This window comes from Idiotropiscis lumnitzeri, chromosome 4, assembly GCF_059441095.1.
Source record: "Idiotropiscis lumnitzeri isolate Australia: NSW breed Sydney's pygmy pipehorse chromosome 4, RoL_Ilum_1.0, whole genome shotgun sequence".
NCBI classification, from domain to species: Eukaryota; Metazoa; Chordata; class Actinopteri; order Syngnathiformes; family Syngnathidae; genus Idiotropiscis; species Idiotropiscis lumnitzeri.
In genome coordinates this window covers 18,684,263-18,708,738 of record NC_142394.1, presented here as the reverse complement: position 1 = coordinate 18,708,738, position 24,476 = coordinate 18,684,263, and the positions used below count along the sequence as shown (strand labels likewise).

The 24,476-nt window shown below is 39.8% G+C and overlaps 1 protein-coding gene across 6 annotated transcripts in view; it reads left to right on the top strand.

Moving 5' to 3' along the window:
* LOC148338421 (uncharacterized) overlaps positions 1-24,476 on the top strand; it is a 154,053-nt gene that overhangs the window by 90,445 nt on the left and 39,132 nt on the right. The gene's annotated exons all lie outside the window — the stretch shown is intronic.

Below are 24,476 nucleotides of genomic sequence, written 5' to 3'. Positions count from 1 at the left end.
ACAGCACCATGTGCAGGCACAGTTACGTATTTCTTGGTTGTCTTACCGTGAGAAATGCATCTGCATGCGAATACAGCATTAACAGGTCCTTGAATATGCAAATCACCAGGAGAGTGATGTTCAGTAAAGTCCATAAATATTGGAACATTGACAAAATTCTCATCTTTTTGTCCCTTAACCACACCTCGATGGATTTGGAGTGAATTGAACTGCAGACTTTCAGCTTTAATTCGAGGGGATTTACATCCCAATCAGGTGAATGGCATAAGAAAGTGAATGTTTTGTATATGTGCCTCCCAGATTTTAAGGGAGAGTCGCTGATGGTGTCGCGGTACGCTTGCCTGACTTGCGTGTGGGCAGCGTGGGATCAGTTCCCGCTCTGACTGGCGGGAGACCAGTTCAGGGTGTAGTCCGCCTCTCGCCCAAACTCAACTGGGATAGGCTCCCGCGTCCCTTTCAGGTGATGTTGAAGATGACACTCTTTAAAGGACTAAAAGTAATGAGACAAATGAACATATCATAAATCAAACTTGCACTTTTTAATGCTTGGTTGCAAGTCCTTTGCAGCCAATTACAGCCTCAAGTCTGGAACACATAGACACGACCAGATGCTGGATTTCATTGCTGTTGATGCTCTGCCAGGCCTCTACTGCAGCTTTAGTCCTGGTTGTTGGTGCTTGGGGGTCTTTTTCTTTCCAGTTTTGTCTTTAGCAAGTGAAATGCACGCACAATTGGATTCAGGTCAGGTAGTTGATGTGGCCATTGCATAACATTAAGCTTCTTTGCCTTAATAAACTCCACTAGGAGCCGTACATGCCCACCTGAGCATAAAATAGCTGAGCAGGCTATTTTCACATTATTTTTGGTGCCTTAAGAAGTGGGAGTTAAATATGCAAACTGCTATAATTCCGGCATCGCTCATCTGACTTGGATGTAAATACCATCAAACAAAAGCTCAAAGTGTGCACTTAAAGAACATCTTGTTCGTTTAATTTCAAATCCATTGTAGTGTTGTACAGAACTGTCAGTGTCAATGTCCAAATATTTTTGGACTTGAATATATATTAAAACAAAATGACACAAGGTGATACAGTTTGTCTATATTTGGACAATGATAGTGTTTATTATTTTACCTTATACAGTTCTCCCTTGACTTACAAATTACTTCTTGTCCCGTCCAAGTACCTTAATTGTCTTATGTTTTGTTACCTGTATATAAGGAAAACAGCAATGTATCGTAAAATAGCACTGCATTGTATAAAATCTTAAAAAAATAATTTTTAAACGGTGGTAAAAACTGAGTCACGACAACAACCACTACAGAGTTCCCACGCGTCCTCAAAAACCTCGAAAATGATTGACCAATTTTGCCGTCAGTTATTTTTCTTCCCTCTGATTCTCTCTGCCATGTGTAAGAACGCAAACAGGTTAACGGGTTTTCTGTTTTCAGCTGCTTACAATGGTGCTTCATGTCTGCATCGTGACTCAACAAACCAATCAAATTGCATATTCCTTGAGAACATTTCACCTGCACCATGTTCCCATATGACTTTGTTGCCTAATTTACCTACTTTCCAAACCCCAGTAAGATTTATTTCCTCCAAAGTATGGGGAACATGCTTTTTTTCCGCCATTCTTCAATAGACTGTAATTGCACATCCACTCCACTAGTTGGCAAAGGAGCACTCCTTTCCCATTGTGCGCAGCAAGTATTAACTGTTTGTTTTGCAGCGAAAATGCTATTACCGTATTTTCCGGGCCATAGGGCGCTCTTTAAAGTCCCAAATCTTCCCCAAAACAAACAAAGCGCCTTGTAAAGCGACGCGCCCATTATATGGACTAAGCATCACTCGCGACCATCAACCCTTTTACTCATTGGGCTGTTCGGAGTGCATGTTAGCACACCCTGCTGGTCAAAGTCTGACTCATCTATGCTTCTAATTGACCGTGACTTATACATTATGTGACTATGGTGTTTGGGTGATGGTGTAGGAGAAAGCTGGACAAAAGGGCTGCTGTCCACAATGTTGTAGTCTGTCTTTTCATTTATGTTATTGCAAGCAAGAAACGTCCCAGGTTTAGACAACAGACAAAAAGCCCAAAGCACAACAGCACATCTCTCTAAACAGCCATGTGATTGGCTGAGTCTGAGTGGCTCCCAAGAAGCCATTGCTATCATCTTTTTGTGTTATTTTTATTTCTTTTGGGTATATTGATGGCATGAGAGATACATGTTTTGTGTTCATCTTATTTCTTTGTTTCATTGTTTGCTTGTATGCTGAGTTTTTTTTTGGTTTTGATTTGAAACCGTGACTCTAAGGAGTGTGGTGACCAGTGAAGTCCCTCCCCTGACGTTGTCTAGTAGACTATTGCCAAGACACCTTGTATTGGTTAGAGTCATTGTTATTGAAAGTGATTCCTAATAGTTTCATGACATCTGTCATTGAAATGGGGTGATACCTCTGGCAGCGATTCCTTATGGGATTGAGTCCTGGTGAGCTGGCATCAGCTGAGCTAGCGCGAACGCGCCAGCGCGAACGAGCTAGGTTCGCTAGCGCGAACGAACTAGCGTGAGCAGCCGAGCTAGCGCCTTGTAACGCGCCTAGTATATGCATTAAAGACGGAAATAGCACCCTCAACTGGTGTTGCGCCCTTTGAGGCAGCGCGTCGTATGGCTGTAAGAATACGGTATTTATATTTGCGGCGGAGAGTGGGTGGTGCTGGAGGGTGTACATTTTTTTCTTGTTGCTAAGGGGGACGTAACAGAAAATAATTGAGAAGCACTGCTCTAGCGGCTGACGCTCGTTCGTAACTCAATATTTGGCTCACCAAAAAAATAAATGGACTAAGCGGCAGCTTGTCAGTATAAAAAAAAAAAAAAAAGCGTACGTTTGGTCATATATAAGATTCTGCGTTTGGTGTAATGTAGCGTGTTGGTCAGTAGACATAATCTGACAACAATGACAGAGTCAAACTTAGCTCGCTGTTACCGTGAATAAAGTATTAGCTTTGGAATTGCCTCAGTTATCCAAATAACGACAAAGTGATGAAAAAAATCCATATCTGATTAAATGGCATTTCACTGTGCAGGTCTGTGTGTATTTAAACTTGCCTGGCTTAATCTTTGAGACACTTTATTTATAGAGTACTTCAAAATAAACAACCACAGTGCTGTACATAAAGATTGAACATACATAAATCGAATAGAATAGTCATTAGTCATAGTCATTGTGCAGTGGAGATGCAACAAAATTGGGGTTATGAAAACAAAAAACGTCACAATTGATAAAATAATAATGACAAGCATATATTACTGACAGAATTAATGTGCTCACGGCGCGAGAGTTTCTCAGTCCCCTTGAGGGGAGCTTCGTAATGGAAGCGGCTGGCTCCGCAGCGTGGAATGGCGAGGGAGACATCTTCGACAGCTGTCGACAGTTTTTATATTCGTAGTGATAGTGAAATTGTTTTGGCAAATATAAACTTTCTAATTCCTTTGCAGTTGTGCACACAGCGCTGAGCATAACGGGGCTATCTTCTCTTCTTTGTAAAGTACAAATCTTTGATGCCCACTACCAGCACCGAACTATTGAATATACTTATTGCACAGCTCCGAATTAAATGTTTGTGACAGAGCTCGCATCAGCTGGCGTCCCGATAACTTGGATCGTAATAACAACGGAATCTGTTATGACATCTGACCTTTCCACAGGAAATGCTTAATGTGTTGACGTGCATAAGGTTCATTGTCCAAATAGTTTTGCGTACCTGAAAATGTAGACAACCTGCATACGATGGCTGGAAATCGTCATATTTGTGTGACGAGGAACGTCTCGAAATCTTATTTCAAATCAGTTGCCATGCAGTATAAAGACAAAATAAAAAAAAAACGATGATGTCATTGTCCAAATTACTTCTATGTGTGGAAGCTAATTGAGACTTCTTTGAGCATACTGTCTATGCTGCTTTGATTGCATCAATTAAAAAGAGATGATGAATGATAGAACTGAAAGGAATGCAGATAAGGCTTCTGAAATGAGAGGGAAGGAGTATGCAGCCACTAATATCCATCTGATAAAAAGCAAGGACATTTTCAAAGAACAGGAGGAGCATACTAAACAAGCTCTTCATCTCCCTCTTTTTGTGGTACAAGGATAAAGAAAGATAAGTCTCCTCCTTATATTTGCATTCTACTTGGTAAAACCCCCTTCAGCAAAATCCCTCCCTAACGGGCTCTTTGTCGCATCCCAAATTAAAACAGCCCTTGGTTGAGTTTCAATCTGGGATTTATGTAGGAAGGAGCAGTTCAAGCAGCCGTCAGCCTTGTCAATATGTCAGAAAAGCCCATCAACAGATTCTCAGAGTGTGCAAACTAAGACCGTCTAGGCTTGCGTGTTAGCCGTGGAGAGGGGGCTTTCCTTGCAGGAAGCTAAGGCCTATGGGCACATTTTCCTTCTGCCTTTGTTGAAGAGACTTTACTTGAGCTGCATTTCACGCCAATTTTCATTGTAAACAACCTAGGTCCTCCAAAGCACAGCTGTTTTCCTCTGAAGGATAAAAGCATGCAACCAATAATTTCTAGTAATGCAAAAGATGCACTTAAAAAAAAATTGAATATATAAAAAGAGTTTAAGGTAAGAACAATTTAAAACTAATTGTTAATTCTTTGTTGTAGCCTCACTCATCCCAAAAAAGGGAACGGGCTTGCTCTCACCTGTCCGCTCCGATGTGTTCACCTAGCTGTAATCTGCCGCTCAATTAAGCTTTAGCTGTGAACCGAGCCTGTGACTGATCCCACGGTGCATGACTGTGCAAGGGTAATTATGCATGAGGAAGAAGGTTAGTACAGCGTTGGGTGAAGGAGCGCGCTTTAATTCACTTCTACCACGCCTCTGAAATGCATTTGTACCTTTAGCACCGTAGCATCGGGTGTAGTTGGGGGGCTGTTGTGGGTTGCGTATGTTTGGTTAACTGATAGCCCTAGGGGTAAAATGTTTTGGAGAATACCACATCTCAGCACAGGAATTACTGTAAATAGAGGTTTAGTGGAAGAAAGTATAATGATGATAATTTCAACTTTCCACACTTGCATTGCAGTCCTTCCCTACTGTCCGTCTTGTGTCACCTGTGATCTTTTAGTTACCAACACCGGTTGATGTTTGACCCTCAGAATGACTAGAATGAACGATTGTGAGTTTGAGAATTGACAGACAAGCTATGAGCTAAAACAGGGAGGTCAAATTAATTTTTGCCCATGGCCACATCATAGTTATGGGGCATTATTTTTTTTTAGAATTAGAAATCCCTTTATTGTCATTGTACTCAAGTATGACTGCGAACCCATATAAACGTATGCCTCATATCGCAGATACACAGAAAATTGATGGATAACTAGTTTTGAAATTAGAAGTCGGTTAAAAAAAAATTTTGAAATTTGAATGGGTGATTGGTAACAAAAAATGCTTGCAATAGCTCAGTGTTATTTAAAGTAAAAGCTATTTGCAATTTTGGTATTTTTACTAGAAACACGAAGTCAACACACATAATTTGACCAATCACAGCTCATCTGTTTTCTGAAGCGGAGGCATGATAAGGATGTTAGCTGAGCTCTGAGCAACTGTGATGTCATTTTCAATCGACAGAGTGACAAAATGGCCGCCCCTTGAGATGGCTAAAACGTGTGGATTTTACTGCTTAACTCATACTTCGCAAACGCAATATTAATCATAATGCTATGTTTAACCCATTTCACATTGATTATGAGGGCGAGAAATACTAACTTGTAAGTTGATCAAGTTATGGCACTTCACACATATTGAGTATACACCAGCCGATGTTAGCCACGCATACTGCTGGCTAGCAAAGAACAGAAAAAGCCAGAAACATTTTTTTTGTGGTGAAAAAAGGAGCAGCTACTCTTTCTTTTGGTAATCTGGTGCTAATGTCACAAAAAACAATAATCCGTAGGTTTTGAAAGATCAGTTAAAATTTTTGAAAACAAGCTTTCAGTATGCAAAAAGCCTCTTGAAAACGACTGGCAGTGAACGAGTTGATAATGCAAGCATATTAGCCCAGAATTACAGACCAGTGACAAGCACCCAATGTTGTGCTATTAAGATGTTGCGGTGTTCTTGCTGCTTTAAAATGCAAATTATATTTGCATTTGCACTGTATGCCACAAGACATCCACTACATCATAAACGCGTAAAGCACATTGAGTTCCAATGCGTATGAAAAGTGTCATATTAATAAAGCTGCCTTGCCTTGCTTGCGCGTTGCATCAGCAATAACCTTGCCAGAGAGCATGTAGCTGCAGCTTGAAGGCACTGATTGCGATCATGCCACTTTCAAAGTCTTTGATTCTCAACAGCATGTGGGCTTAACGGTTCGATTAACCCTTGGATCGCCTCTGATCCCCGTGGTTAACAATGTTGTGGAGCGCTTCTAATACAGCACATAATGCGCATGCACAAAGATGCCTCACGGCAAGATGCCGCTTTCACATGGCCGTATTTGCACTGCAGATTTATGCCTGCACACATTGCAATATCACTCAACTGCTTTGTCAATTGAGGGGGGGGTCAAGTGTTTCAGGGCTTTCGGTTTCACGAGTGGATGCTCTGTGAAAACAGAAGGAGAAATTACGTCGATGGTGAATATCCATGTTGACCTTAGCTTGAAGGGACAGCGCAGCAGCTATCTAAAAATATAGCGATCCACTACTGACGTTACACAAAATGAAGCGCGGTATTTCGGCGTAATTAATTAAATCATTAAAATTAAAAATTAAAATCATCAAAGGTACTCTTGAGTTTGAGGTGTTAAGTTGAGCTCCTTGGTAATTCGACTGTGCAACAATATTCTCACACTAACCGTTGAGCAAATTAATGCTAATTTCACCGATAAACTATTCGGGAATATTCGTCAAATATTGTGATTCTAATTCAAACACATATAAACGCTGCCACAGCCCCAATTACAAAAGGGTGTGCAAACTTTTGCAAGCACATTATCAGTGTTTTTTTTTTTTTTTCAATTGAATTGTACAGATTTAAAATGTTTTACCTTTGTCTTGTTATTTTTTATACAGTATCAGCAAAACCTGGCATTTCAACAGGGGTGTGAAGACTTTTAAAATCCTATGTAGGTGAGGGTGGGAACATAGATCAACTGTTAAATCCAGAGCTGAACTTCCTGGCTCAGGTCACTCCTACCACTGTCGACTGATGCTGTCGCATGCTCTCGCTCCAGTCGTACCTCTCATGAACAAGACCCCAGATACTTTAATACCTCCACGACACCAGTGCAGGATCCGACACCCTTTTCCAACTGAGGAACATGGGCTCAGATTTGGAATTACTTATTCTCGTCCAACAAAATTCAAACTTGGTTCCAACCACTCCACCAACAGTTTGCCAACGAAGCCCACAAAACCATACAGGAAGCTGTACATTACCTGGACCTAACACCTGAGGAGGTTCTTAACCATGTCCGGGCAAAATAGGATAAGAACTTCGCGTTATGTCTAATTTCTTGCAGTTTCATTTTCAAGCTTGCTGTGCTGATGTCTCATCCATCAGTTTCGCTTGAGTGGTTTCGGCGTTAATAGGTTTAGCTCACTTGTATTTGGATTATGTATATATGCACTGTAAAATCTGAACATTACCCATCAGAAAGGATATACAATTTCAGTAAAAATTTTAGCACTGGCTTGAATAACAAGGATTAAAAATTAAAATGTCAGACTCTGTCAACTCAATTACTGTGTGACTGCAGTCATCCATAACCGACATTATACTTCCACCAGATTTCACAAAATGCTTTCTTGTTTTTTGTTTCAGGCTGTATTTGTGTTGTATATGCTCAGCGATGCCCAGCGTGTTCTTTCTAATCCTTCAAATGTATCCAGGAGATCAAAAACAACAGTTTAGGGTCAAACCAATTGCGCTGGCATGAAGCATGTCGCTAAAGCATTGTCCTTTGAAAAAGAAGACAGCTGATTTGCGTTGTCCGCGTTTGCTCGGAGATAGTCGTTATAGATCTCTGTCCTGGCAAATCAAGGATTTGGCTGTTATCGTCATGGGAATGAGACTGAAAATAGCCTCTGGGACTTCATGCCGTCAACGAGCATTATGTTACACAGACAGACGCAGAACAACCATGTTAGTACAAAGCCGTGAGCTCTTGGGAATCCCGCATTGATTTGTGGCTTTTTGAACCAACAGAAAACAACCCTGCATCCTATCTCACTCCTATGTGACAACTACAGGAGGTCCGGTTACTGATTATAATTGGCATAGCGTGATTCCAAATGTGCACTCTGAATCACAATGTCATTGGAGCAGTGGGAGACTAAAGTCTGTATTGCAGCCAAGTGCTCTAAAATTAAACTGGCTTCATCTTTATATGCATAAACACTCCATAGTTTTGTTTTGTCGCAACCTAAATTTATTCAGGAAATATGTAGACACCAAAATGAATGGCTTTTCAATGTCATGTCTTCACATTTCTTCCAAATGTTGAATACATGATTGCGTAGTGTCATGGTGAATAAATTGAATAGAGAATGGTAGAGAGGGTACACCACAATCCTTTTTTTCCCCCATCCATCCATCCATCAGTCAATTTTCTTGTCTTCATTAGTGTCACGGTTGAGCTTGTGCCTATCCAAGCTGCAGAGGTGAGTGTTGTCACATATGTGCTTGTCACAAGTAAGTCTCAAGACCTAACTTCCAAAATGCAATGTGGCAAAAATAAAACAAGTTAAGTCGAGTCGCCACAAAATTTCGAGCAAGTTGAGTTAATTCATTACTTTGGTTTATCGAGTAGTAAGTCAAGTATATATATATATATGTATATATCTATCTATCTCACTCTCTCTCTCTCTCTCTCTCTATATATATATATATATATATATATATATATATTAATAAAATATCATTATTACTTGAATAAAAAAAGAAGCAGAACAGCATGAAGCGTGGGAATCTCGGTCGTGAAATTAATAAGAATAAAAGAAGTCAAGGAAGAAGCCTCAGGGTAATTTTTTTCCCCTCCAGAACAAAGTAAAAAACAAGTTCATTGGGAGGTTTTAGTATCTTTAAATCACATTATTCTTGACTTCAATATTGTGGTCAAGTTCTGTTACAGTCAATTATATACCTGTCATTTCAATTTTGAAACTGCTGTTACACTGTTTGCATTATTCAGAGTTTTTAATTAAGGCTGCAGCAGAACATTTTCAGCCCTTAAGGTGTTACAATTCAGAACTTTTAGGGAAAAGACATCTTAAAAGGGGTGGCACGGTGGACGACTGGTTAGCACGATGGCCTCACAGTGCAGCGGTCGTGGGATCGATTCCGGCTGCGGCCTTCCTGTGTGGAGTTTGCATGATCTCCCCGTGCCAGCGTGGGTTTTCTCCGGGTATTCCGGTTTTCCTCCCACATTCCAATGACATGCATCGTAGGTTAATTGAAAACTCTAAATTTTCCCAAGATGTGAGTGTCAGCGCGGGTGGTTGTCTTTGTGTGCCCTGTGTTTGGCTGGCAACCAGTCCAGGGTGTACCCCGCCTACTGCCTGAAGACAGCAGGGATAGGCTCCATCACGCCTGCAACCCTTGTGAGGAGAAGCGGATCAGATAATCGCAAGATGGATAGCCATCTTAATATTTTGAATAAGTTCATACCCATTGTATGTGACCTTCCTTCAAATTTAACACACACTTGTTTTATTCATCTTTGGCTTTGAGACCACATTACCTATATGCATTGTCACATCTTACCAAATTCCAAGAAGAGTGTAGCATTGTTTTTGTGATATACGATTGGTAGTGGTTAACATTTATTTTTTATTTATTTTATTTTTCCAGTCTTGTGACAAATAAGCGTTCCTGTACGTTCTATTATCGAGGCACATCTGCAATACAACTCAATTTGGCATTATGCCTTTGTCATTAAGGTGACAACATTGTTTTATTGCGATTTAAACGGCACAACTACTCCTACACAAAAAGTCGGATCTCTGGAGTCTCTGCCCACCCATCGAATGTGAAATTATTCAACCAAGTCACTATTTTGCTAGTTGCTAGTTGATGCTAAATGTATTTTAAACTGCTTTTTTTTAGGATACTGCTTAGTGAAAACCCATAATATGGGTTACATATTGTTTTACTTTTAATAATCCTATTTTTAAAATTGTAACAATCTTACAACATGACTTAAAAAGTGTCTGTACAGTTAATACGTTTGTATGTCAAAAGATTGACCAGCATCATGGAATGATAGAAATTAGCCACTTCCGCTTCATAAACCAGTAGATATTGCGTCTACCAAAATATTCACATCTATCTTGGTGAATGTGTCAACATAATTCACAGAATTTATTTGACCCAAGACTCTGTGGGTAAAGGAATGCACTTGAGCAGTGAAAGCTGTGCCCTAGAGATTAGCTTTGAGTCCATTCTGCGATTTGAAACCTGTTGGGCATGTGCTCAAGATAAATTTACATGACAGAATCTAGCAGCCTCGGAAGTGAATCTCCCCTTGTCCCATTCTGAATTCCTCCGACTTCAGGCTTCCACTGGCCGACCAACTGGGACCTGTTGCGCCTTCCTTAGAGCTCTAAAATGTCTCTCTGGCATCCGACAACAAGGTCACATGACCTTTATAACCGTATTTCAGTCCCCAAATTAGTTAGCACTCCTGTGCAATGTTACCCGCCGGATGATCTAACTGTGACCACATTAATTCCAGGTCGCTGGAGTGTGCTATGATGCAAATCTAGTCATCTATGAATAAATCAGTGTCGCAAGATAGAGGGCAGCTTGTCACAACAATGGCCGGGAATAATAGAATGTTAAAGTGGCAAAAAAGGCCTGTGAACTGACTGATAAATGAGGTGATTAAATTTAGGAAAATTGATGAAACCGCTGAGATGAGACCAAAGCTCACATCAGAGGAGTAGGTGTGTTCGTCAGTGTCAAAGTTCCTTCCCAGATGGGAGGAGTTCACTCAAGTCAGGTCCATCTTTCATTAAAATTAAAAGTTACTCCTTCTACTGAACAACTTGTCTGTGGGAATTTGTGTGAGGTCAGTGATGCTTACAAACTCTGTTCTAGTTCACCCTAAATGTGATTGATGGGGTTCAGGTCAGGGTAGCTCAAGTGATTACACAACAAACAAAAGCTGGTTTGCCTGACAAAGATTTTGCAAGAGTCTGTGTTAGTGTACGTTCACAGTGAAGGTGAAACGACACTTTGCCACATGTTTCTCTGATTTTGGGATGCTACGAATGTAGATGCTACATTCACACCAAGCCAATACAGAAAGGAGGATAGGCTCCTTCTATGACAGGAAAGTACAATACTGTACATTGGCTAATGCTAAATGCTATTGCTATCTTGGTTCAGCAGCTGTAAACATCCTCATTCACCATTCTCTAAGCCTGTTTCTGGCTCGATCCCGTTACTGAAAGCTGCCGACCAAGGTTATAATAGTTTGGTATCTTTGTAGTTATTTATTTTATTTGATTTGTATTATTTTTTTATTATTTTTTTTTTCTATTTTTATTTGGTTGTTATTAGTTTTAATGTTATTTTTTTTTTTTTTTTTTATATATATGAAGTATTTGAGTAGACAATAAAATAAATAAATAAAGTTCCCCAAGTATTGTGTAACTACCATTTTCAAACAACTGACCTTCCTTCTTCTCTATGGACGAATACCACAATAAATCATTTAAAATGAATTCCGAAAGCTCATACTTGTTATTAAATGACAAAGATGAAAATCAAGGACATTTATGCCATAATTATAGTTTGTTTTAATGAGTTTTACCAACATAATATGAAGTTTCAGCTACTCTTAATTTTTACGAGCAAAAATTACTTTTTTCTTTCAATTTTAGTTTTAGTTATTTCGTTAGCTTTAGTTAACAATAATAACCTTGGTGCTCACAAAGAGCAATATCTACTTTTTTCAACATTGTTTTTCCTCGCTACTTGCACAGGACGCAGTGTGTGTGCTGCTTGTGTGATGAAGTAAGTACAACTCTCAACCCTGATTGGCTGTTGCCACACAATACAATACAACTATTTATATTGCACATTTCACAACACGATGTGTGCCTCGGAGTAAAACAGGCTTCAATGAAACAAATGTGATTTTTCTCATGTGGGAGGAAGCCAGACCAGTTGGGCAAAAAAACAAAAACTTGCAAGCATGGGAAACTTTGAGAGATTTTGGTACTAAAAGGTTCTGACGTTCAACCTAATGACATGTAATCAGACCTTGTCTGGTGGGTGGGTGTATGTGTCAGTGCATGTTGAGGAATTATTTGTTTATGTTTTGTTTCCTTGCCTCATCATCAGCATCGCTCGGCAAAGTAATACATGAGGAACATTTTTGAGCGCGCCATTTGGGTGCGGGCGGGCAGGAGTGTATTTTCATCTATTTCAAACCATCTACCATTACCCTCATTTTACACTCTTTGGCTTTTGTGCCGGAAACTATTTTCCTTCCCCTCAAACTATCTTGCCACTGTCTCCTTCCACACGGTAGCCTCTTCTTTTCTCATTAGCTGACGACAGTATGAGCTCGACATGTTGGGGTGCATGTGTGTGTGTTTTTGTGCGCTCATGTGTGTGTGTGTTACTCCCTGGAGTCATTCTGTTGGCAGGGTAGTCTTGAAAAGCAGCTCATTAGCGAATCCATTCGGACCCCAGAATCTCCTTCTCCCTCTCTTGCAGCTTTCTATGGACGCATTATAGGCCAATGATGGTCTCTTCTTCTAATGGACGAGAACGAGGGCATCGGCAGTGAGGTGCTCTTGTTTGCTCTTCTTTTAATTATACTTCCCCTGCCAACTTAAATTGCTCCGGTCTCGAACTTTCTTTAACGTTCACCTTGGCATAACACATAGCTCTGATTATCAGAATATGCTGACGGCAGGTATTTTATTATTATTATTTTTTTTAATTTTTAAGGCAATTCCCTGAGCACACCGCTGATGCTCTTCGTTATGAAATATACAGCTCCTTTGCCTCAATGTACTTTGTGAGGCGTGTCGCTTCTGAGAATATGTGTTGGCAAAGGTCTTGTGTTTGTACTATGAAGGAAAGGAAAACATCAATGCACTGACTGCCTTTATACGGTTTGCCTTACGTTTCATCCGTTTATGACTTTGAGGTCTTTGGAAAAGTTCTTGGAACACAGCAAGACTGCAACTGGAACCTCCAAAGTTGAGCACATCGCCAGTCATACTGTTTGAAAGTTTCTTTTTGGAGACATACGTTTGGAAAGTTAAACAGTTTAACTGTATCTCGGTGGGGAAATGAGGCAGATGCTATGGATTTATAGCAGGCATGGGCAAACTACGGCCCGGGGGCCACATGCGGCCCGTTAAAACGTTTTATTCCGGCCTGCCGAACTTGAAAAAAATTAAATGAATAAACCCTGTTAATGATTTATTTTCTGAATACTGTGGTGCACCAAAGACATATTTTGTTGTAATGCTTTTGTTCACTTTCATTTAAAATGAATGTATTCTTTTTCTCCGATGAGGTGAGGTTACCAAAACACTCCATCCATCTGCTCCTGGTCTGTCAGCCCCACTGTCAAATTTTAGAACACATTGTGCCCTGCCAATCAAAAAAGGTTGCCCACCCCTGATTTATAGTATAGACATTTTTTCGTACATAACAAAGGCAGACGTTTTATTTATATTTATTACATTTTGTGTGGTAGCAGTCACAGTACTTGTACTGTACTTGCTGATAAGGATGTTTTGAAAACAGAAAACAAATCTTAGAAGAATAAATATCTAACTTCTCCTTAATAAGATTTTACAGCTAATATTGAACGAGAATTATTAGTAACAAGCTAACCAATAAGCTATGCAGATAAACGTTAAAAGCGTTAACCTGCCAATTGAGTTTAAGCACATGGGGCTTAAGCTTAAGGGACCGGATTTTTACTTTCTGGATCTGGATTTGCCACCGCTGCAGTGGACACACTCCCTATACAAACAAACAGAAGTTGTACTATTGTACATTGTATGTACACGCTCACACTTTGATTTTCTGAATTAAATATAAGCTGAAAATTTGTGAAAAAGTAAATCATTGAATCAGTCAGGAACTGTTGCTGGCCTTATTATTCAAACACGGTTATTTTGTTGATCATTTATGGTGCATACCAAAAACCAATGGAGGCACAAAGATACAAAGAACACAAATGAAGGCCTTAGCCAAGATCCGGACCCAGAACCTCTTGACTCCAAGGCAGACTTGCTTACGACAACTTGGTCTGTCTTTTTTCCTTGTTTGTATTATGCTTTTTGACAAAACTGACTTAAATTAAAAGTATTTCTTTGTATTTTATATATATATATATATATATATATATATATATATATATATATATATATATATATATATATCAATCCGATTCCAGACTACGGTGTCAAAACACCTAGTTCAGGCTATGATACCAATTTCGTAAATGTGTTCACATGATTTATAGGAATAGTAATCAAGTTAGGTTGCGCAAAACATGGCAGGCTTGACATGGCTGGTGCTGTTGTTTCAAATACATTTTTCAAATATTTGTATGATCTTAATAATTCACATGTGTATGAGTTGTCTACAAAAGAATTGAATTTCCGCATTTGACTTGAGGAAAATAAACAAGGCCTCTAGCATGAGGACACCCCTTTAATTACACGGGGTAATTGTTTGTTTTTAATGGAAGCCCTCGGCTGTAAGCTAAAATTAATGACTGTCTCTAACTTTTAAAGGTTAAGTAAAGGAGGCATTTTTTTGGCAAGTGCACATTATTTAATGACACGTGAAAGCTCTCAGTCAGTTCTATTTTTGGTGGGGACTGAGACAAAAGATTCATTTTTCATGGCTCTCTTTGATTTGCCCATTTGGCTTTCAAGTATCCTCGGTGACGTGAAAGTCTGTGGATAGTCAATGACCGAGAGCTCAGCATGAATAAGTCAACAGTGTCATAATGTTTATTTATTCATTTATGAACATCTCACTGATGCTCCCCGGCCCGCTTGGGATTTGCAACATACTGTATCCTCTTTTTGAAAGTTCGTGCATATTACAAAGCAGGTATTCATGGTTTATGTCTCATGTGACTTCCTCGCCTAATGTTTTTCAAAGCTTTTCCCAACTTGCATTGTTTTGTTGATGGGTGGAAAAAAAAAAACTAATTTGTCATTGGTTTTGCCTTTTACTGAATTGTGGTAGATGTGAAACTGAGAAGTTACGCAGCTTGCACTGTTGTATTGTCTTAGGCGATGAGCAAAAAGTCGGTTCTCGGTAATGTTAATATTATCCACGTCAACAATGTGTGCAATTAATGTAATGTTTCTTGAGTTGTATATTGCTATGAATATTGAGTTGGAGGTTGGTATTGACACAATGTATTAAATGTGTAGTAGTGGAGTGTAATCGGCATTCTCAAGCATTCACAAACACAAATAGCCACTGAGGTGATGCTGATTGATATTAATGAGAGCACAGGTGAAATTCTATTTCAATTATCATTTCTAAATTATTTTATAGTGACTCGGGCCAGTGGTGGAGCCGCCACGGTCAGCTCGGAAAAGGCTCGACCTTCCACTATGGTTCAAACGCTCCATTGCGCCCAATTCTACCTCTGCATAGTCAAGCAACATACCAATAGAAAGAAAACTCCACCCCTACACCCAGAACAAAAATACGGCCCTTAATTTCTTACAAACACTTCTACTTGCGACCTTTCTGGATTGAACAACACGCTGCATTTTTTTTTAGCAAAGTTAATCATCAATTTGTAACCAGAGTGGTTTGTTCCTTACTTCTTTCTGCCCATACAGATATGTCGCCAGGCACAAAAAAATGCTTTTAATATGAGATAAGTGATGCACTGAATGAGAACTCAAGGATCAGGCAAAGAGTGGTGGAAATACACCTAGCTTTGCTGGTCAGCACTTTTTGCAAAGCAATATTCTTGATTCAGACAATGAATTATATTGCAGCAAAAATCCATTATTCATTCTTATATGAAACTGCCTGAGGAAAGGCCAGCTGACAGCTAATTCATGTGAATGGAAAAAAAGAAACAAAGCAAACCAAAACAACCAAATGCCAGTTACTCACGTGTAAATAAAGCCATCTGTGTCTCTTTAAGGAAAAAAATATTTAGTTAGCTAAGAGTCACTGTAGTGCAAAGTGCCCATTTGCATTAAACATTAGAAATGGGGATAAAATAAAGTGCTTTACTGCCCAACACTTGCCAGATGTTTCACAGAATTTTGCCACTATTCAGCATCACATTCCCTCATTACCCTAAATGGTTGTCAGGTCAACGATTCGGATATTCATGTAAATTATGTTCTCCAGCAAACATAGCTGTGCACAGTGGTGTGATAATGGGAACATGTCTATTTGCGGGACTATGCCCATCGCAGTAGTTGACTCACAAAATTGTGACATCTTATCTCCCAACCTGACAATTTACAGACTACTTACATTTTGCCTGTCTGCTGCTATCGGCGAACTGTGATGCTGTGTGGAGTGGACAGATTTCATACATCTGTGCAGGTCCGACAATACTAAAAATAAGAGGGTTGTGAATGATCTAAGCAGGTGGCCTCAGGTAGCGAGCTTCAGCGAGTTTGATCGTTGCTAGTCATAACCAGGACGTTAGGACCGGCAGCGAAAAACAAAGCATAGTCGCCAAAATGTCCAATAATGCAAAAACATGTGTGTGCTAACGAGAACTTTATTCATACAACAATCACCAAAATCAAGACGCACGTTGCTTTTATGCCACTGATGTAGCATTTGTAGCAGTATAACATCTGAAGTATTATAAGTGTGTGGAAATTTTTTATTTTTTATTTTGAAAGACAATCAATTAGATCCATCCATGCATCCATTGGACCACTTCTCTCGCAGGTGTGCTGGAACCTATCCCAGCTCTCATTGGGCGAGTGGCGGGGTTCTGCCTGAACTGGTTGCCAACCAATCACAGTCCCACTAATTACAACAACTACAATTTGCAAAAGTCCTTACGGGACACGCTGGGGAGCGCTATACTGTTCTGAAAAAGATCAATGACGTCATTGACTTCCACTTGGCTTTAATCACATTAACATTGACTGCAAAAAATCTTTAGTTCACTCTTGGAATGAAGAATTATATCATTTTATATCTGGATGGAGTTTCTAGACAACATAAACGAACGGGTGAGCACCACAGAGAATAAAACCTATCGCATTAACTCCACTGTGTTCCCCCAGAAGGCTTTACCCGATAGCACTGCCACTGTCTTGACAGCTTTTATCAAAGACTCAACTCCATAGTCAATGTGCATATGTGAACACACAATGTCGGCCTCTATGCCGTCGTGTCACACATTGGGAAATACAATCGTCACATCAGTGAGTTTGTCGGAAAAGGACACCTTGATTTGGAGCTCCATGTTTCATAAAAGTATAACGTGGGCATCTAAAATACTTCATTGCACATATCCAAAATATCCAAATGGCAAAGAGAATGCAGCAGTCGGTCGTGGTGAAAACATGGTGCTCGATCAGCACAAAGGGTTTCTGGCTAATCATAAAGCTTTTTATTCACATACATAAAAGTGTATTCATCAAGTGAAATGATATGAAGGCACTCTGCCAGGACTCACTAGGGGTTATGAAACCTGGAACAGATGTGAGGTTCTGTCAACTTCCTGCTCAGTTTATGCATGGCCCATGCAGCAAAAAGCCACTCTGTAACACAAAGTCGTACTGGACTTGATTGTATTGCTCGATATAGACTTGTCCATTACTAATAGCATGACGGAACTTGATGAGGTACAGTTCCTCCAAAACCGCTTAGAGGTATCGTTCAGGCTAAGCAGAGAGCTGTCTTCTTCAACACAGCACTGCATGTCATCTCTTGTGTGTCACAAAGCTCAGGATACTGAGACTCTACATTTATTAAGGCTACATCCAATCTGAAAAGGTTCACCAAAATAGCATGAAATTACGCCGCCCGATCCGCTCCTATTGGAGGAGCTTGTCAAATTTCACCAATGGAACATTTTTCAATTCAAGGTGCCTTGTTATCGCATCAGAAGTCTTCTTGCTGCCCAGCAATGTTCCATTTCGTCCCTCAGCACATTCAGAACACAATAAATCAATGCATCCTGCTAAGTGCATTGTGAAAAAGGTTTCTGTCGGTCCATGAGCTGAAAATAGGCAAATTTGAGGAATTGCAGCGGCAACGGCAGGGGGACGTTTGGCCACTTGGGGCTGTTCATTCATACTCCCACGTCCAGAAATACGATTCTTCAAGGTTACGAACTGGCACGTTGTCAACTACTTTGGCTGAGTCACAAGAATATACTGTCGTGTGGCACCAGAATACTTATTTAAGTGTTTGGTTGTTTTTTTGTACAAATGAGATTGTCATTGTGACTTTAATATTGCCTCAATGAAGGTTTTTGAAAGAATTCGTAAGAATTATGTTGACACACTGGAAATCTGTAAATTAGTCCCATTGCTGCTTTCTAAATGTTGAGTCAATTTTGAGTGCCGCCCCGTTTTTAGCAGCGCACTAGCTTGATCTGAACTATGCTTAACTGCTACGTTTGTGTCAAGCTGTCAAAACTTCTTGCCTTTTCTGCTTTGAGAGATAAGGGAAAGACAACCTCTCTTTAAACCATCAATTTCCCCAATTATCAATTACCCTGACAAATGTTCCCATGGAGTGAAATAATAAAGTCAACAGCATAGTGAAGTGAAAGCATTAACAAATGGAAATGACTTATTTCATTTGGTCATATTCTGATGATTTCTAATCCTGCACTTTCAGCACAGCCTCTGCTGATTACTGATGTTTATCTGAATTAACCTGTAATTTCTTCAGGAAACATGGGAATACAGTACAATAGTACTCCAATTAAATCTAATGCACCAGGTAATTCGTGAATTTTCTAGCACGCTTCTCCGTCAACTTAATTACAAAGCTCCCTTTTGTTCTCCTATGGGATGAGGATTTCACTCCATTATCTTGTGAAAGTTTAATATTCTGTTGTTTAAATACATGTATGCTCAGCCATTTTATTGTCTCCCCCCTCTCACTGGAGTGAGCCTATTATTGCGGCAATAATTAATTTGCATTTACGCGTAGAAAGAAAGCTGACTTGCTGCAAACAACCTTGCACATGATTGTGTACGCAATTAAAATTCCTTGCAAAACTATTATTGTACACTCAAGACTGATGAAGTACACAACAAGACACAATAGTACACACTAAAGCACCATTCTCAAACTACCTAATTGCCAATCTTCGGACACATTTTAAAACAAACAGGAGTCTTATTCATGAGTTCTTTCTATTTGGTAATATTGTATATCTAAAAAATAAAAATACGCAATCTCCAGGGATGATTTTCATGCAGTGGGTTGAAAGAGGCTTTTGTCAAAGTTGGGGGTGGACGAGGGAGAGAGAAAACTCTAGAGAAAAGTATGAAGTAAGAAAAAAAAAAAAAACAGAGATTAAAGGAGTCTTCACTGCTTTAATCATGAAAGAACGTGGAAAGAAAAGTCCCACGGCCCCTTGCTAAGCACCTAACGCGGTACACGCACGTCAACATGAACATTGGATAAAAAATGTCGCTAACCCACCAGGTCACACTGGTCTGCTATTGATCTAAAGCGTCATAAACATTTCTGGTCATTTACAGTAACTTTCCATGAGAAATTAACTTGAGAAACAAGTAAATAAAAATCTTTTTTGTTTTTTAAATCGGACTGAAAATGAATGAGAATTATGAAGAAGTGTCGTATAATTCATACTAAATGCATACTGTGTATTTTCAACAACCACATTTTAATCAATTTTAATTTCAATTAATACGTGTTATGCACCTTTCCAAATCGCCTACGCGGCAAAAGAACAATTTGTTTGCGAGTGCTGCGGCAGGTGCAAAATGTGAAAGGTTTTCAGGCAATCCTTTCTCCATTCTCTCTCGCTAGCTCAGGATAAGTGGTGCTGTCTTCACGTCAGTGTGAGGCCAGACACAGAGGAGGGAGGAATGGCAATAAACTCACTGAGGCACATGTGGAGGGTTTCCTCCTTTCATTCAGTTGTTGAAATACAATTCCTCTCTCGCCGTGCATGCGTGTATGGTTATGTATGTGTCGATGCCTTTTGTTTTTGTCGTCGACAACTGCTCTAATATACGAACGAACACCAAAATCCTTATTAAGAAGATTAACAGTTTCTCAAAACACGTCTGATCATGTAACCAAGCCTTTTATACCTGCCGCTAAAATGTTGATACATTTCCCAGAGCACAGTCCTATGAGCTCATATTTAAAGAGCTCAAGGTGGCAACAAGTTAATGGTCGCCTGTTTTTGTGTAAGCAAACCTGCTTGTTGAGTTAAATTTGTATGCATTTCAAAAATGGGAAAAGCAGAGGGGGAAACACAAAAACACTCGCTAACAAACAAATAATACAGCGTCACCTTCCCAGATGGCAGCTGCAATGTGAATGTTAAAGCTTGCTCTTTAGTTCTGATGGCGCATTCATAAATATTGATGCAGGCGTAATGGGCAGAATGTGTCATGTGTTTACGCTTATTTAAGAGCTGAACGCAGTTGGTACCCAGTCAGGTGGATTGTTTCTACTTTCAATCATAACACACCATCTTGCTACCTTCAAGGTAGTAAAAAACACATGACTTGTGGTTCACGTCTGGCAAGTGCAAGTCATGAGAACGAAAGTAACATTTAGAAAGGAATCTTTTGACTTTTGATTTTTAAGGTGTCAAGATACAGGTTGTTTGGCCTTTGATTTGTTTTGAAGTTTAAGTTTGAAAACACCAAATTGTTCAATAGGCTTAGGCCAGTTGGTGGTTTTGAGCGATACAATGGATTTTAAAAGCCACAATTTAACATCAGTTATGAGTTGCTTTTTTGGGGGGGGATTTTTTGTATTGACTGCAACCTTTCCATTGTTGTGATGGAGAATTATTATTAGAACGGACAATATGAGAATCTACCGTGCACATTTAGTTCACAAAGTGTTGCAGTTGCTCATGTTTCTTAAATGCAAATTTTTCTTTAAATCGTCATTTTTAAAAACATACAAGTATTTTTTTTGCAAGTATTCTGCTGAAAATACATTTGTTTTATATTATATTATTATATATTAGAAATATTTACATATTTTTGCACGTTGTAGTTTGAAAGTGAAAGTTGCAACATTTTCGCTGTCAAAGGTATTTATAAGAAAATGAAAGAAAAATAATACTCTTTAACTGTTCAATCATGTCATGGCTTTATGATTTTGATGCTCTTGGTCTTGCATTGTTCTTGGCTTGTCTTGGTCTTGAGTCGGTTTGACTCTCCAACTACTTGGTCTTGTCTTGGTCTCTGTGAGTTCTGAGTCTTGGTCCTAGACAGTCAGGTCTTGAGCACAACACTTGTCGACTTCCGAACCGAGGCAGCTAATTGGCATGTTCACCAGCTGCTTTGACCCACCTTGTGAATCAGAAAATGGATTGAAAAGCGCATGCTAGCAGCTGTTTGGTCGCATCTGAAAAATGTTCATTTGATTTCAGGATGTCCAAAAAATAGTTGAAGCTTTCCACATGCTCCCTGTGAATTGTGGAAATCCCACGATTGTTTTGACATCACTGTTGCCTTTTACGGGCCCCATCTGGAGAGGACGATAACAGAGATAACATAGCTCATTTCTCAAGAGGACATGCATTTGTCTCTTTCCCCACTTGTGCCTGATGATGTTCAGGTGTGTATGTTGGTTCTCTGTTTTTGTTCTTTTGGGTGCCTGAGAAAAGGCTGCTTCTTCAAAGCACTGCCAAGGATTACAAATCACAGCCTGTGTTCCACAAAATATGATTTCCTATGCAACAAGCTTTTAGCAGGGTGCGACATTACCGTTGTGTATAATAGCTGTCAAAATATGTGGCAAACACTCAGGTACACGCTGCTCCTACACGTCTCACATCCCATGTCTTTTTATTGTACTGCGGTGTCAGGAGGTAATGTTAACCAAAGACAGCTCCAAGGTTAAACGTTTGCATTCCGGCGTGTGCTCTGCCGCGTCACACTTATGCTGATGAGAACTCAAGATTCCCTGCACCTTGCAATCGGCAGACTAGTGAAGGAGATTAGAGACCTGGCTTCACCTTACCTGAAGAAGGTCTGTCATTTGAACGAGTGACATTCAGCATGTCTGCTTCATATTTTCTTTGATTACTTCTATCTCCTATTCCTCTGCCCCCTTCTTCACCCACCTTCAGACTGAAAGCTGTCGACTTCTATGGTCCCTTTTCTTTTTGATGCATTGTACAAGACAAAATTGTACATCGGGTGAAAGCATTAGGTGGCCCTTGAATATTAAAATACTATCTGAACAACATTATCAGAACGAAGAGTCCAGGCCGTACTATGCGCAGACTTAAAGAGCCGTAGCGACACGGAAGGTGAAAGGAAGAACAAAAAAAGCTCTCACAGCCTTTTGAGTATTTCATAATGTGCCAACTGAATGAGATCTGGAAGAATACGGGAAGAGAGTTGGCAGAACACCAGAGACAACATCCCAAAGAGGCTCGCTCCATCATGCAAGGACAGCTCGCTAATAGAGTTGTTTACATGCATGCAGCCACTCTATTTGTCTTTCTTGCCACACACACGCACACACACACCCCCACACACATGCAAGCAAGCTCACAATCTTACACATACATTTGCATGCGTTCTCTCCTGACTTTGCTCCAGGATGTTACCGATATAAATGGCTGAATGCCCACTCCACCCACTGACATTTATCAAAATCAAACCTAATACATGAGCGCACTCATGCGTGTGCATGAACAGTGAGTGAGATTATGTAGTGTCAGCTTTTTGTGTATGCAACGGTGTATCTTGATGTGTTGAATCGACGGTAGGACAAGTAGGGCTGTTAATGTAGATTTTCTTTATTTAATTTTTCATTTTTTAAAAATTTCTTTTTACTATTGATGAGTCAGTATCGTTTCCATTCAAGTGTTTCTCATCTAGGGAAAGCCACACTGATTCTATTAAACCAATTTGATTATTTTAACACCATGCAAGTTAGCATTTGCATTATACAGATTCAACATTTCAATAGGTTTCTATATTTTGACGATGAAAAGTAAAATTTGACTAGTGTTTCAAATGGAGTCTTAGCTCACTGCACTGCTTCAGGCTTGGGGTAAGACACAAATCAAGAGCAAAGATTCCAATGGGTGATCTAAAAGCTTTTATGGTGTACTCTGACGTCAAAGAAGCTTGTCGGCAAAGTAAAAGAGGTTTTCATCTCACTGTAGGTAAACATTGTTACCTACATATGCACAGATGGCTAACTGGTATCTGCAGGCTTCAGAGGACCAAAGACAAGATTGATGCTTGGAGTTCCTGACTCTATGGCATACATACATATTCAAGATGTAACGTTAGCTATCCGTTTGCCAACTTTATAAGATAGGACACAGACAGAGAGAGCGTGCGTGGCATTTTTTAGTTTGACCTCTTCTCCTTCTTCCTTCCTTCTCCACCAACTATGATGTAGCCTGCTAATTAACTGCCGGACAAACACGCACAAATGGGACATCAATTTTTTCACTTTTGTCAACATTGAGTGCCATTTTAGTTGAGGTTACATGTTTCTATGCTGGGGAACAGGAGGGCCATGATGTGTTATCATAGTCTCGAATCTAGTTGTGTATCAAGAACTACAATCAAGTTCCTGGATGAGATAGGGATTACTCAGTACCAAGGGCAAATTTCTGGTAGCAGCTATTTTTAAAATAGATAACCATGCTTGTCATCGGCTTAGGAGAAACTCTTATCTTGATCTTGTTGAGGAGACTTGCAATTGCTGCTGCGCTGGTGAAAGGTTTTTTTTTGTTGTTTTTTTTGGGAGGGGGCGAGGGTGACTAAAAAGAACACCTAAACATAATGTCCACAATGAATGCAAGTATGACAGTTCAGTTAAGTCATCAAAACGTTGGAATAAGGAGTTAAGAAGAAAAAGTGTGACTTTGGAGGAAGGGTTTATTGACAGGTCATGGATGACAGAGGCTTTGGTCATAAAAGGCAGTTTGTGCTGCAAGAAGTGACTGAAGTGAAGGCACTGCATTTTGTGTGGAAGGCATTCCTGAGGTGACTGAGAATGACGGTGCAGGACGTGATCCGACTGTCTCAGCAGGATGCGCAAGTACAAATTGCGGTCGATAGAGGATGATTGCACTTTTAACGTCCGGTGAACAACTTTTGTGGCAGCACAGGCTAGTGTCTCTCCGTAAGGTCTAAATTTCAAATTGGGTCATTCTGTGCAGGGGGGCCCTCGACAATGTCACACCAATTTAACGCAACGACAGCAGTAACCGAGCGTGTCTTCTTGTGCTGGTTTACAACGTTGGCCTTTCGT